This window comes from Pinus tabuliformis, chromosome 3_2, assembly GCF_031772625.1.
Source record: "Pinus tabuliformis cultivar Carrire ecotype Pingquan chromosome 3_2, CPIR1, whole genome shotgun sequence".
NCBI lineage: Eukaryota > Viridiplantae > Streptophyta > Pinopsida > Pinales > Pinaceae > Pinus > Pinus tabuliformis.
The window spans coordinates 832752071-832758218 of NC_142302.1; positions in this window are offsets into that span (position 1 = coordinate 832752071).

A 6148-nucleotide genomic window follows, 5' to 3' on the forward strand; every position below is an offset into this window, starting at 1 on the left:
CTTTGTTGGCTGCTCCCTTGACCTTGGTTCTGATTTGGATCGCTGCTTCTTCCTTGAGCATTTGCTGGACTGTTCCATCCACCTCTGTTTTGGCTTCTGCCTCTTCCTCTCTTGTTTCCTCTGCCTTGACCTCTTCCTCTTCCAAAGGACATCTGGGTCTTGAAGGCTTGCTCTAGAGATGAGTTTTCATTTCTACTCAACCTCTGTTCATGTGTAATCAGTGATGCATGAAGTTCATCAACTGAAAAGTTTGAGAGATCCTTTGTCTCTTCTATGGTGGTGACAATCACATGAAACCTTGAGGGTAGGCACCTCAATAGTTTCTCCACAATCCTCCTTTCTTCAAGTATCTCTCCATGAGATCTTATTTGTGTGACTAGGCCAATTACTTGAGTGAAGAATGAGTCAATATTGTCTGACTCCTTCATGCACAGATTCTCAAAATCTTTCCTCAACAACTGTAGCTTTGTTGTCTTCACTCTCTCCATGCCTTGATAGGCTACTTTAAGAGTTTTCCATGCTTCTTTGGATGTCTTAGCTGCTGCGAACTTTGGAAACATGCTTCCATGCACTGCCTGATACAAGAAGAAGAGGGCTTTTGAGTCCTTCTTCTTGTGGCTCTTTAACAGATCCTTCTCTCCCTGAGTTAATGCATTAAACTCATTTTCATTTGCTGGTTGTTCAAAACCATCTTCAACTATTTCCCATAAATCTTGGGAAGCAAACAAGGCTTTCATTGTTATTGCCCAATAGTCGTAATTTTTACCATCAAATAATGGGAGCTGCATACCCATGCTATTGCTGGTGCTGGTGCCAGCCATTTTTGCACTCTTAACTATGCTTCAAATACTTCACTGTGTATTTAAAATAATAGACTGTCTTCAATAGCAACACACAAAAAAAACTTGAGAAATACCTTGGATTCTTTTGCCGGAGTCTTCACACTGCTGGAGAAGTTGCTGCAATAAGAATCCTTTCTTCAGCTTCTTTGAACCCTTCAAAAAGCCTAGACTAGCTCTGATACCAGTTGTTGGTTATTTCAGGTGATTTCAAACTCAAAAGGACCAGAGAACAACGCTCTGATACCACTGTTGGGGATTTTTCTGTCAAAATCCCAAAAACAAATCACAGAACACAGAGACAATGCTCTGTTTCAAACACAGGATCTTTAACACAGCGGAAACTTAAAAAAAAAATTACTTGCAGCAGACAGAGTTTTCACACACCACACATTTCTATTTATTAATAAAAGCAACTACTGTTACAAATTTCTTCCTCTCTCTCAGAGGGATTCACCAGGAACATTTGAGTTCCACACAAAAACTACTCTGTCTCTCCTGAGAAATACTCTGTCTCAGTTTTTTAAATTAACACACTGCTGTGAAGAATTACATACATTGATTTTTCTCACGCTGGTGTGTGTTCCTTTTTATTTTTCGCATATCCAGAACTATACATGCGCACTGCTGTGCATTACAATACTCTTATGCACTGCTGCGTTCTTCCCTCTTCACTCTCATTAACACACCAAAAAAAAAAATTACATATATATATATATATATATATATATATGACAACAAAAGGAACTTACTTCACGTTTTCACTTCCCATGCTTCCGTAAAAGAAATAATAAGAATTAAATGTTTTTACCAGCCTTTACTTGTGCCCATACTCCCGCTGAAACAAAATTAAAAATTTCATCAAAACTTACCAACCCACAATAAAGAGCATTTACTGTTTTACTGACATTTACTGGCGGTAAGTAAAAACTTTTACTTCACGTAAAATTTCATTTAATGCTGGCCATTTGGTCGGAACACAAAATTGGGGCACACACATATGGTGCGATCTGCGATATGCGATCGGATCGCATCGCACCATCGCAATCGGGGAAATCAAGTGAACAAAGCAGAGGATCCAAGTACACATGCGATATGCGATCTGCGATCTCATTGCATCGCAAAGGTAAAAAAAAAATTGTTGCAGTTGAAATTATATTTCAACAAACCTAATCGCCATGTTCCAACCCCTTCACATCCATTTTATTTCCATTCATCCGTTCAGAAGTCGGCAGCAGGACAGCTTGCTACATGCACTCCATCGCCACAATGCAACGGCCATGTTCCAACTCCTGGATGTTGCAATCAAGAATAAAAAAAGGAGCAGCAAGTAGTCGTCAATCGCAAGGCAGGGTTAATGAGGGATTATTACACATCCATGAATACTGCAAAGTAACGCATCAGCAGATCATATCATCAAAGATGTTGGTGGAAGCCGGTTTGCTGATTCAAAAGCTGTTCTATCCATTAAGAAATTAGTTTCCATTTGAGGCCCAAAAGCAAAATCTCTCTCAGCCACATACATGCGTAGGCGTTGCTCTAGGTTTTAGAACTAATAAGTCAGAAGAAAAAACGTGAATATAGATGTTCTTTCACGATTCCAAATAAGGCATGGCTGGATAAATTTGGTTTACTACTAGATTTTTTCATGCAATCTATGTATCATTCTAAATCTGGATATTTCTATTTTATGTTAGAATAATGTTTCAAAATATTAATTTTATCATTAATATTTATTCAATACTATCATTAGTTTTGTCATCAATTTTTATTTGACCAAAATGCCCATGGTCGACATGTTACATATGGGTGACCATGTAAGCAATAGAGACCATTATTGAAAGAGGTATGGTCATATTTATTCTTATGTGACTATTACTTTCCAAGATTCCTATGGTGTATAGTGGTTGACTATTGCTAATCAAGGTTGATTGTGGTTGAGTATGGTTGACTATGGTGAACATATGATTGAGTAAGGTTGATTAAGGTTGGTTGTTGTTGACTATGGATGACCATGTTTGATGATGGTTGATGATGGCTAAGAAGGTTAATGCAGTTTGACCATGGCTATAAAGGGTCGATGAGGATTGACCATAGATGATCATGGTAGGCCATTGGTAACAACAATTGACAATTATTAATGATGGTTAACTATGGTTAACCATTAATGATCATGTTAACCATGGTTGAAAATTGTTTCGATGTTTGACTATGGTTGGATTTCTTGTTCATTCTTAAACACGGTTACCTTATTCGAGAATGGATGTGCTTCCAAGAGCATGGTTGAATCTGGTTGATTATAACTCATTATGTGTGAACATGGATGGCCATGGTTGACAATGTTTAACAATAGATGATTATGGTTGAACACATTGATTTTTATTGATCAAGTGGTTGACCATGGATGTCCATGGATGATCGTGGTGGCCATGGTGATTATGTTAATGATGGTTGATTGTAGTTGAGATGTTTCAATAATTGTCGAACATGGTTGTCGAAGTGGTGGGCTCCAGTATTGTAGCAATAATGCTACAACTCCTGGAGCTTCCTATCTCTAATTTTATCAACCCGGTAGTTCGTAACAAACTTGGAAGCGACGGTGATGTATGCACAAGTACTAGCTCTTGTCGCAGCTGTCACTTGGTTAGCTAGCACAAGTCCGCTAGGGCTCAAGCCAACTTCTATATTTTCTCAGAAGAAGCTCTCTAAATGATGGACGAAGGCTATCTCAAAGGAAATTAATCTACTTTGCAAAAATGAACTGAAAACCAACCAAAACATGGAAACCCTAGTAAACCCTAATCTAACTAGCTTAATCTCTATGACGCCATGGTGGGAGTGCAAATGTCTAAGAATGATGCCATTACCTCTAGTGATATGAAATGCATGAACTTAAACTACTTCTATTGAAAAGAACATTGTTTTTGTATTTTTGCTTAAGTGGTTGGAGTGATTATGATTTTGTCTCTTATTAGGGTTTGGCTGTGCAGAGGTGGTGCGAAGGGAGAGAAAGCTTGGGAAAGGTCAAGAGGGCTAGGAGAGGTCCCAGGGGATCCCTAGCATCAGTCCATAGAAGTCCACAACATTCAGATGCTCGGCAACCAAGTTTGCAGGCTCCTACAGGATGTCTGCAGGGGATCCTACAGGAAACTCAGGAATTCTTGAGGAAGTCTGCTAACTTCTACAGGATGCTCTACCGTGGGATTTTTGGGTGATGGTGAAGTGATGGAGCGGTATGGGTGGATAGGTAAGGTGGAGATGGAGCTGTGATGGCTCAGGGACAGAGAAATAAGATGGAGAAAGAGTGCATGAAGTTGGTTGGTGGATAGAAGGATGGAAGCAACGAAAGGTCAAGAAAATGGAGCTACGTGGACAATGGAAGAGTTGGAAGGTAAACGAGCTGAACAGAGGTCAAATAGGTGGCTTTAGGCGTGGTTGAGAAGAAGAAGAAGGAAGTGGAGTGATACTGAGCAGTGTAAATAACACAAATTGCTTATGTCTTGCACCAAAAACGAGAATCCATTAACCTGTGCTACCTGTGCTATTAAACCTATAAACAACAATGTAAACTGTGAAAAGAAGTCGTGCATGGAGTTGAAATGAAGAAGTATGGTTCAAGATCAAAGTGCATGGATGGATCTACGATTAAAATGACTGTGTTGCAGCTTGCATGAAAGTAAAAGACTGCGTTTTTTGGTGGTTGGGATAGACTGCACCCCAATCTCTAAACAGAGATGGCAGTGAAGGCACTATCAACCTTTTTCTTGGAGCTCCAGTGAATTACAAACCTCCTATTTTGATCTAAGCAACTGAAAGGGATTTAACCATAAGCTAATCCTACTCAATCTCATTAACCAAATCAAATCAGCAGACTGTGTTCTTGAAATGCATATCAAACAAAGAAACAAAGTGCTGGAAAGAAAGGCAAATAACACTACAAGAAGAGGACATCTATTGCTCTCAGGTTGGGCCCTAACCTGAGAGCTATAGCTCCCTTAAAAGCTCAGAATTAGATCCAAATCTGCTTGCCTTTATTCATAATCAAAAGTCTAATGTCATGCCAAAACTGGCTTACAAAACAAACAAACACCGAGCTATAACTCGTGCTCAGAAATTACAATAGTAATTCAAAAGGTCAAAAAGCTCCTAACAAAGGCTACGGCCTTCATATTTATACATAATGAAGATCAAGCTGGCTTCCTCCATTTGTGGAGCTTGGCTGTCCAACTGAAAGTCAAACTGCTGTAAAACCGCTGATCCTGTAGAACGTGTTGGCTGCCTTTAAGCTCGGTGGGGAGAGCTGTTGGAGCTCGGAGTTAAGGTGAAAATCACGAGGGAAGTAATTTAAGGCTGTAGACAACCTCCCTATAAACTTGCAATGCCACCTTTGCTGTCTCCTTGTCTCCTTCTGCGTGGTCTTTTGCTCTCTTTAATGCCAAAAACCTGAAATCATCATGTATTAGCCACATAGATATAATGCCTGCCCTTCTTCCTACAAACAACACAAATATACTAAGAAATGAATGCATAAGTGATAAAAGATGAATGGTTGAGCAAGGTAAGTAGGCCAATATGAGCCCAAATTGTACCAAAAATTGGGGCTCATCATCAACCCCCAGCTAAAATATTTGCTCATCCTTGAGCAACTTAGTCCAAATCTTCATCCTTCATTGCTTTTACTGCTTCCCTTACATCCCAAGCCTCTGTGGTAGTGTCCTCCTTGCTGGTATGAAACCCTGCTTTCCTGTTCACCTCTTCCCATTGTTCACTGTCATCCTCCTCTGTATTGCCTTCAGTCAACCCTAGCAGTAGTGGTGGGATGAGTTTAAGGCCAATCCAGCTGGCCTGGAGGCTTTACATGGATTTCTTGTAAAGGTCTACCCTTGCCAAAGCTCCCCCCATCCGAGTTGGGGTGTACTACTCTGGATTTTCAAACTGTGTGCCAAGGTATTCCAACTGTGGACATGCTTGGCAACACTTTCTCCTAACAATCTTTCCATGTCTTCAAAATGAGCTATGGCTTGGGCCTGTTGGTCCATAAATCTCAAGGAAGCTGTGGGATCAGTAGAAAACTGTTGGTGTGCTGAGATGAGTGCAACCAGATCCTCTAGTTCTGCTCGAATGAACAGTGGCTCGCTCAATTCTCGGTTCATGACCGATTTTGCTTCAGCTGCTCTTTGATCCTCATGGTTCAACCATGAAGCGAACGCCATCAATTGCATATCACCCAAGGCAATATTGAGATCCCAAGAGACTTCATTAGGCAAAGCCAAATTGTGGAGGTAGAACTCTGCTAATTTGGCTTTGTT